The sequence below is a fragment of the Acomys minous genome, assembly GCF_964271855.1.
Source record: "Acomys minous genome assembly, chromosome: 2".
Taxonomy (NCBI): Eukaryota; Metazoa; Chordata; class Mammalia; order Rodentia; family Muridae; genus Acomys; species Acomys minous.
The window spans coordinates 8,590,615-8,600,472 of NC_140484.1; the positions used below are offsets into that span (position 1 = coordinate 8,590,615).

Here is a 9,858-nt window from a genome sequence, read left to right on the forward strand (position 1 = left end):
GGTCGTCAGGTATTACCATAGGGTGCCAACGTATCCGAGAGTTACTAATGTCCAAATGTTTCAGAACAATAGTTACTCGGGACCAGTTGAGTTGTGAGTGGGGCCTCGCGAAGGCCTGAGCCTGGTAGAGGATCGATGCTCAATCTTACCACACCCTATGGTCTGTCCTCCCACCAAGGACTGACCGACGTCTGATAACCGAGACTTATCTGATCACTCCGTCTTTGTCTTGCCTGGCACTATCGCAGGTCAGGTCAAGGTGGGTTCAGGCCAAGGAACAATGGGAGGGTTAAAACCAAAGGCGCCGAGGGCACAACCAGGCCCGCCATCCAGCATTCTGCATTCTCGGGAATTGAAGAGGCCACCCATAGGTAACCGACACAGGCGGAGGAGACTCCTCCTGGACATCAATAGGAGTCTCAGGTTGGTCTTCAGTCTCTAAGCGATGGTAATGAACCTGGGCATTTCTTGTGGCAGCCTCAACCTGACTTTTAACAAATCCTGTAAGGCAATTGAGGGCCCAAGGCCCAAAAGATAATAGGAGAAGGATACCGATAAAAGGTCCTAGCAAGGAAGGGAGGAGGGTTGTGAGCTAAGGGGAGGCAGCAAACCAATTTTGGTACCAAGATTCTTGTTTCTCACGAGCCCTTTGACGCTCCTCTAGCGCCTTAGTGACCTTATCAAGGCAGTTCTGGGCTAGCCTGGTTTTACTAACATAGAAACAACACTCTTCTTTAAGGGCTGCGCAAAGGCCACCTTCTTTAAGAAAGAGAAGGTAGAGGCCATGGCGATTTTGGAGCACTACTTCCGCTAGGGAGTCGATAGAATCCTTAAGTTCTTGGATACTATCTCTTATGTGAGAGATATCTTTATCAATCAAATATTGCAACTCTGCAAAGCCTTGTTTAGGTGTGATCAAGGAGGCAATACCTGTACCAGCACCAATTGCGCCAATACCAAAAATGGTGGCAATAGTTAAGGCTGTAATGGGCTCTCTTTTATGCCTGTTGGTAAGAGAAACTCCCCCCTCCAAAAAATTTAGAAAGGAATCAGGGTTAAGGGGAGGCCCAGGATGGGGGCAGTGGAAAATGTGGTTGGGCCCAACGACTGTAGCCCCCTTATTGGGTATCTCTTTTAGGAGGAGCAACCTGAACGTAAGGCCAAAATCATACTCTGATTTATAAACACGAAGGCCCCATTTAAATCTGTGGCTCGTCCAAATGGCCCTTTTACCAGGCTCAGTGAAGCGGATGGTCAGGGGGTTGCACCAGCCACTGGTGATTGAACGGGCCGCATTGCAAAGGTCCTTAACGGCCTCACCATCGGGCTGAGGATGAACCCAAGAATCGACAGTGATGTAGTCCCAAGAAGAGGAGGGCTTCCAATACGTACTGCCAGTGGTCTCACATCCCCAGGAGGCACAGTAAAAATCTTGGGCCCCACCATAGCGGTGGTTATCCTGACGGGGCCGGTGAGAAAACCCTGGACAGACATAGATGCCTCCACCATAGACTCAGCCCTTTATTGAAAGGGTTTTGTGAAGCATAACCCATTCCATGTCATTGTGACAGCCCGGTTCAAAGCCTCTGATGTCATGGGAGGAAGTGAGTTTGGGTGCCTTGGACTGTGTTGTAGGCCAAAAAATATCCTCCATGCCCCAATAGGAACTAGCTCCTAGGGCAAGTGCACAAAGATAACAACGTCACCGGCCTGGTTAACAAACTCCCAGGTAAAATTATGAATGGCATAAGGCCGGTGGTCATATAGAGGGACGGTGGAGGCAGGCGGGAGGAGGCAGAGGCACTGTAAAAAGATAACCAGCACACGGAAGATCATGGTCCTGAAAAAGAGCACAATTACATCTTTTCCTATGAAGGGCAGCAGCCCTTTTTGTGCATGTGTAGGTGGCTGTCTCCCACGCTTTCCCCCCACCCCCCCCATAGCCCCCAGGTTTGGCGGTTGTTAGGGCGACAGGAATACAATATGGCGGCCGGATCTTAACGCTCTCCAGCCCAGGACCACCGTGAAGGTCCTCGAGCCAGAAGCCGTCTCAGGAAAGCAGAGGCCGAACTCAGGATCTGACAAGATGGCCGGGCTGTCTCGTAGGATCATCAAGGAAACCCAGCATTTGCTGGCAGAACCAGTTCCTGGCATTAAAGCAGAACCAGATGAGAGCAATGCACGTTATTTTTATGTGGTCATTGTTGGCCCCCAGGATTCTCCCTTTGAGGGAGGGACTTTTAAACTTGAACTATTCTTTTTAGAAGAATACCCAATGGCAGAACCTAAAGTACGTTTCATGACCAAAATTTATCATCTTAATGTAGACAAGTTGGGAAGAATATGTTTAGATATTTTGAAAGATAAGTGGTCCCCAGCACTGCAGATTCACACAGTTTTGCTATCAATCTAGGCTTTGTTAAGTGCTCCTAACCCAGATGATCCATTAGCAAACGATGTAGCCGGGCAGTGGAAGACCAACGAAGCCCAAGCCATAGAAACAGCGAGAGCATGGTTCTGAAAGAGAACATAATTATATTTTTCCTCAGGGGTGTTCCCTGGGGGAGGGGGGTTAAAAGGCTTAATCAGGTGCTCAGGTAACCAGTGCGCATTTTGTTTTGTTTGTTTGTTTGTTTGTTTGTTTTGTTTTGTTTTTTGACCATAAATGCAGGCATGCCTTTGCCCCAAATAAGGACTGGGTCGGGTCTATGCCATTGGTGGGTTAGTGGATCCTTCCACAAAGCCTTAGCATAGGTGGAGGAGGTGGAAGAATGCCAAAGGCCGCCGAATGGCCAAGGTCATCCTTTTGTAGAAAATTTAGGATGAACAATGCATGATTGAGAAGCAGGCGAGGCCCTGCTGTAGAGGGATATAGGATTCCTTTGGAAAACTGTAACTTATTAAGCATTGCTTTAAGTGTCTGGTGGGCCCTTTCGACAATTCCTTGTCCTTGGGGATTGTAAGGTATCCCTGTAACATGTTTAATCTGTAATTGGGCACAAAAGGACTTGAAGGCAGAACTTGTATATCCAGGGCCGTTATCAGTCTTTAAGACAGAGGGTTTTGGGGCAACAGTAAGGCAATACAGAATATGATCAATAACATCTCTAGTAGCCTCTCCAGCATGCGGAGAGGCGCAAATAAATCCACTAAAAGTATCTATAGATACATGAATATACTTACGTTTCTTAAAAGAGGAGAAATGAGTAACATCCATTTGCCAGACCTGTCCAGGCATGAGGCCACGAGGGTTGACTCCCACATGCGGTTCGGGGAGAAAGGTTGGCCACGGGCCGTCTTGGTCTCCGTCAGTTTTCTCTGACAGGGGCTCTTTTGCCTGCCTTTGGATCACTTTCCCCTGAAAAAGATGTTCTTAGTCCTGATGTTACTTTAAGTGCCAATGCAGATTGTTGCTGGTGGGTGGATCCCCTTTTCTGAGGAGACAGGGAGGAAGGAAAAGTAGAAGAAGGTGGGAGTTGAAGGAGAGGAGGGAAGGGGCTGTGAAAGGGATATAAAGTGAATAAGTAAATAAATTTTAAAATCTTATTTTCTTTGGCTTTAACTGCAGCTTGTTTTGTTGATGGATCAACTGTATCTTGACCATAGTTCTGTGTTCTCACCAGTAATTTGTTTTTCCTACCAATACTAGTTTCCAGGAAAGAGTCATTGCAGGATGAAGAAAAGAAGAGAGGCTTATGAGGAAAGCACCTGCATCTTCATGTTGTTTCCGAGGCTGTTCACAAATAGGCATGAGGTGGGGAGGGGAAAATAAAAACAAATAAGGAAGAGGTTGGAACACAAATCCTGTGTGTCACTTTTGTCTTCTCTGATGATCATCTGTTTCAGTGTGCTGTAGGTAATGTGCCAAGATCCCAGACACTTGATACTTAAACAACAAGCATTTATTTCTTCCACTCCCAGAGGCTACAAGTTCAAGATCAAGGCCAGCAGGAAACATTTCACAGTGGAACCTCTCCTTTGGCTTGCAGGCAGCAGCCATCTCTGTGCACACAACTTATTCATGTGAGTGCACGGCAAGGAGAGTGCCCCTTATCACACTTAAGGACACCACTGCGTGTTACCTTCTTTCACCTAAACTTTCCAACTGTACAATATCCAAATACATCATCTCAAGGGTCAAGTCTGAAACATATGAGTGCAAGGGACAAAAATGTCCACTCTGAGAAACCGCTGTTGGCTCGAGAGGCTTTTATGGATTACTGAAGGACCTAAAGCCGAGCTTTGCTCTCTGACCAAAAGCTCAGACAGGGTGGAGATGAGCACTGGTATTTAGCGGGACCTGTCCTGTTGAAGAGCTGCGCTGGATATCACGACACAGTCGTCCCACTCTCATTATTCTTTCTATCCCCTTTGTAAAATCTGGTCAGTCTGGAGAAAAAAATTCTAAAGAAAAATCAGATTTCCATTAGAAAAGTTTAATAACTAATTCCGGCTCTAGAGAACAAACTACAGACAGGTCTTTGAAAAGGGATGGTGCAGACAGCAGTTAGGGAGGACTCGGATTGTGTCCTTTGTCACTCATGTCTTCTGACTTTCTCTACATTCCCAACTTTCCTCTTTTTCCTATTTTTTCTTTTCTTTTTTTTTGACACTTCCATAACTCAATTTACCTAGGAGGTTCCTCTTAACTTCCTTGCTTATTTGACTCATAAATCACAGTACTGAATCTAGACTCTAAAAACCAAACAAAAACAAAAACAAAAACCCAAACAACAACAACAATAAGCCAAAAACCCAAAACAGCTTGGCTTTCTAACACCTTCCCCTCATCCTCAGTCGGCACTTCTGCAGGCTCCGAGCACTGAACTCATCCCACCAAAACCCCTTCTTCTCCTTTTTGTTTTAAACTTTTTATTGGTTCTGTATAAATTTAATATCATGCACCCCAATACCACTTATCTCCTTTTCCCCTCATACCCATCCTCTGCCCTTGCAACCTCCCCCCTGCTAACAGAGAGAGAGAAAAAACTTGCTGTGGAAGATGTAGTCTGCTACCGTGTGCTCCACAGTGTACTCCTTTGTTCACACTTTTTTGCTTATAAATGTCCATTGCAATGACTCGGTCTGGTACGAGACCTCTGGCTTCTGCTACTGTATCAACACTGTATGAACCTCACTGGCACTCTTTTTTTCCTTTTTTATTTATTAATTAATTTATTCAGATTACAATTCAATTGGTTTTTAAACACATTTTTATTGAAAAAATAAAATCATTCATATTACATCTCATTTGCTATCTTATCCCATGCATCCTCCCATTCCTCCCTCCCTCCCTTCTGCTTTCACCCCATTCCCCTTCCCTATGTCTGTGACTGAAGGGGACCTCCTCCTCCTGAATATGATGCTAGGGTATCAAGTCTCTTCTTGGAAGTCTGCTGTCCTTCCTCCAAGTGCCATTGGGCCTCCCCAACAAGGGGGCATGGCCAAATATGGGGCACCAGAGATTGTGTGAAAGTCAATCCCTAGTCTCCACTTAACTGTGGAGAATGCGTTGTCCCTTGGCTCACTGGCACTCTTCTCACATATCCTGATGTTGCCCTGTGTCAGGAAGATCCTGCAGTTTTGGGTCTGTAGGACTGGCCCTGGCATGCATGCTAGTAGTTCATCGATGGGGTAGATGATGTTGGGGTGGGCCAATTCAAAGCCTTAGATCTGGACCTAAAAGGTATTTGAACTAGTCATCCTGCTCTCATGCTCTTGGGGCCAGCTTACTAACAACCCCTGAAATCAGCGCCAACTCTAACTTGCTGCCCAGGAAAGGTGCAGGTTTTGCTTTCTTGAGTGTTGAAGTCAGTGAGGGACATGGCCGGTTCTCTCACTCTCATGACTCCTGGGCAAGCTTTCTCGCCTACCATACATGGTGAAAGGCAAGTGAGAGGAGGAGAGCCTCTTACTCTTTTAAACTACCACCTAGCAGACTAGAGGCAGGACCAGCTCTCCTGCATCCCCCACATGCAGGGCCAACTCTACTGTGCTGCCCAGGAGATATGCAGCGCTGCTCACCCTACTTGCTGTGGCCAGTGAAGGGCGTGGACAGATCTCCTGCTTTCGTGACCTCAGGGTCAGCTCTCTGGCCTGCTGTAGGTGGCAAGGAGCAAGGATGTGCAGGACATCTCTCCCTAGTCCACGCTGCCACACAGCAGACAAGTTGCCGGGCCAGCTTTTCCATGCTCACACTCTCAGGCCAGCTCACTGCAACCCTGATACCAAGCAAGGTCTGCGTTACTGTGCTGCCCAGGTGAGATCCTGCAGTAGGTGAGGGCTAGCGACAGATGTCTTGATCTCATGACCCTGGGGCTAGGTCTCCCACCTCTTGCAGGTGGTGAGAATCGACAGGGGAGGACGGTATCTCTTTCTTGTCCCCGCCACCACATGGCAGACCAGCTTTCCCACACTCGTATCCTTGGGGCCAGCTTACCACCTGCAGGAAGTCAGAGTAATACTGGCCTCTGAAGGGGACATGCTACCCACACATAAAGGGGTCACTTGAGGTAGGAGTCTTCTTCCAACCTTCTCGCACTGAAAAATTATTTTCGGGTTCTAACCAGCCAGGAAGATCTGAAAGGATAGCTTAAAAAGTTTAAAATCTGCATTTATCTGATTATTAGGACACTAGGCATACTTTCCAATATAATTGGAAACTGTAACCTTTTCTGAATGGCCTATTAATAGATTTAGCCTTTCCCCTTCTCTGTCTTTTAAAAACCTGTGACTTTGACCTGAAAGAATTTCAGACCTACGGATGTGACTTTCCCAGAGATGAAGTTTTATCACTTGGTTAACATTGTGCTTGAAGTTTTCTCCATAGCAAATTACTATTCTTCCTTTTGAAATGAATACTTTGAGGGAAAAACCTTGAAGATATGCAGTTATTCTATTTATTTTTAAACCTTTGCTCTCTACGTTTAGCATTCAGCAGTGGATCTTGCCTGTAGTGATTACTAATGTGTATTCTAGTTTGATCTTCTTTTCTTATTCTTTCTACATTAATTACAATTCTTATCTAAGAAGAGGGTATTGGTTTATGTATGTATTTGTTTATTTCACAATTTACTTATGAATCATATACTCACAGATTTATTTTCATTTTTTTTGAAGTTGAAATATGGCTCTCTCATTCCTCACACCAACCCCTCCCATGTGCCCTCCCTTGACCTCCCAAATTTAAAGCCTCTTTTCTGTAATTTTTGATTATATATATATATATATATGTATGCACATACATATAATATACATTCTAAATGTATAAATAGGATATTCTCAGTTTGAATAACTTACATTTTTGTATGTATACAATTTCAGTCGTGGTCACTTGGTACTGGATAACGAATTAGCCTTTCTTGGGGAAGACTCCTTTTCCCCACACTCAACATTACTTAGCTGCCTATACCTCTTTGTCTACAGTTGGGGCCTTGTGAGGATTCTCCCTTACATGTTAGCCTGTCTATTAGTGTCATTCTTGTTCCAGTATTGTTTAGGCACCAATGTTGTTGGGCTTTCATTACTGTAGCTTTCCTGACACTTCTAGGAGAAACAATCTCACAGTAACTTCCCGTTTTGGCTTTACAGTCTTTTTTCTCCCTCTACCACCATGTTCCCTGAGCCTCAGGGGGAAGGGGTTGTGCTTTGGATATACCAGCTAGGGCAGAACACCCCATGATTAGTTGCTCTCGGCATCTTGATTGGTTATAACTTTTTTTGTAATGGTCTCTGTATATTACAAAGAGAAGAGTATCCAATGAGCGGGAGAGTTGCACTTATCTGTGAGCATAGGAATAAGTATTTATAATGCAGTTAAGAATTATGCTGATTTAGTAAAGTGGAGGTTGTAGGTTCTTCTGCAAGATCCATTACCTCACTAGCCCTGGCTAGCTGGCTATATTCCAGTACCAGGTGTGACTTCCCTATCGTTGAATGGGCCTTAAGTACAGTTCGAGAGCTGCTTGTTACTACTAAGATGAACATGCTACTGTTGCACCCTTAGGGTTACTGTGTCTTGCTGACAATGCTTCCAACAGGAGCACAGACAACAGGAACTCCAATCCTAGCCATGAGAAAGTCCTTATCTGAGTAGGTTTTCAGGGAAGCCAAGGGACTCTTAAACTTTACCAACGTTTGCTGTTGCCTTGGATGCCTCTCAGAAGTTTAAAGCAAAAGACCCTATTGCATTTCAGGCAAAGAACGGAAGATCTGAAATCCTTCTCCTTGAGGACTGGCTTTCATGGCACCAGAAGAAGCTGTGCAAGCTTCCAAGGAGGGAAGCAGGTTACAGTCACGCCCAGGTGTTACACTCATGAGCTACTCACAGAACTTTATTTTCTTTGCATTATATATTTTACAGTGTTAATGAGACACGTGACAATGGGACAGAAGGGAAATGCAATCTGGGTCCTTTGATCTGTTTATTAAAGGCATACTTTCAGTAGCTTTGTCATAAGGGCCTAGATCAGGCCATGAGGAAAGAGTGATAGAGACCTGCTCTTTAGGACTAGACCAAGTTAAAACCAATGAGGGTTTAAGATGGTCACGCAATAACAAAGACAGGATGTGTGTTATTAATACTTTAAAAATATCTCATTTCGTAAAATTCCATGAACTCTTGAAAATACTCCAGAATCTACTCAAATGTCAACCTGTCAGCAGAGTCCAGACATTCGTAATACATCTTTCTTCCCAGGTATTATACATGAGAAACCCAAAGTCTACTCTAGAATTGCTCCTGGCTAACTTTAAAAGTCACTAGTTTGTATTTGGAAACGTTGAAGAAAACATTTTCCTATCTTGGTGAGTCTAAACTTCTCAGTGCAAATCAATATCTATCACATCTCGTCTCTCTTAACTTAAAACATCTACCTAGACCTAAAAACATCTCAATCCCTATACAACTAGCCAAAACACTGTGAATGTAACATTAATATAATTCCTGCTTGTTTCATGGTTCTTCTTGCTCTATGCAGTTTATTTTGCATATATGTAATAAAATAAATGTATAAGTTTAAAAAAAAGTCACTAGTTTGGGAGGTTTTAGAGCTGAGGAACATGTTACTACTGTCCCACAAGCTTTTCTCTTAGGCAAAACTTCTGACATGCGGATTACGATAACAGACCCCTACATTTCTCTGTATTAACTTCAAGGGTGTCCCCTCCCCCAAACTCTAGCTTTACTGGAGCCCAAGTGTAGATGTTTTATGGACACTTAACATGGCATAAAAGGCTTATTTGTCCCTGCTTTCATACCACGTTTGTTTGTTACCTTTGCTTTCTTAATGTTGAGTCAGAGACCATGAAGGTTTGTATGCAGACATACTGATCACTGAAATGTTTTTGCAATGACTGTCATTGCATTGTTAACCTAATCTGTTTCCCACTGAAGCTGGTATATGTTTCTTCTAATTACCTGAGTGCTTTCTCATGTACACGAAGTGTCTCAGCCTTATCCTAAGGCCTAAACAAACAAACAAACAAACAAACAAACAAACAAAACCAGGAGGCATGGATTTTCCTGCAAATAAATGGGTGTTTTACTCAATATACAATTTTCAAATATATTGTACTATTGTACTGGCTGGTTTTGTGTCAACTTGACACAAAGCTAGAGTCATCAGAGAGGAAGGAGCCTCAGTTGAGGAAATGCCCAATGAGATACAGCTGTAAGGCATTTTCTCAATTAATGATCATTGGGGGAGGGACCAGCCCATTGTGGGTGGGGCCATCCCTGGGCTGGAGCTCTGAGGTTTTATAAGAAAGCAGGCTGAGCAAACTGCAATGAAGAAGCCAGTAAGCAGCCACACTCCATGGCCTCTGCATCAGCTCCTCCTGCTAGGTTCCTGCCATGAC

At 44.3% G+C, this 9,858-nt stretch overlaps 1 pseudogene across 1 annotated transcript; it reads left to right on the forward strand.

Moving 5' to 3' along the window:
* The first annotated feature begins 2,063 nt into the window (after positions 1 to 2,063).
* On the forward strand, positions 2,064 to 2,521 carry LOC311583323 (ubiquitin-conjugating enzyme E2 N-like; annotated as a pseudogene). Its single transcript has one exon. The product of its transcript is annotated as a ubiquitin-conjugating enzyme E2 N-like (transcript).
* Positions 2,522 to 9,858: the final 7,337 nt, after the last annotated feature.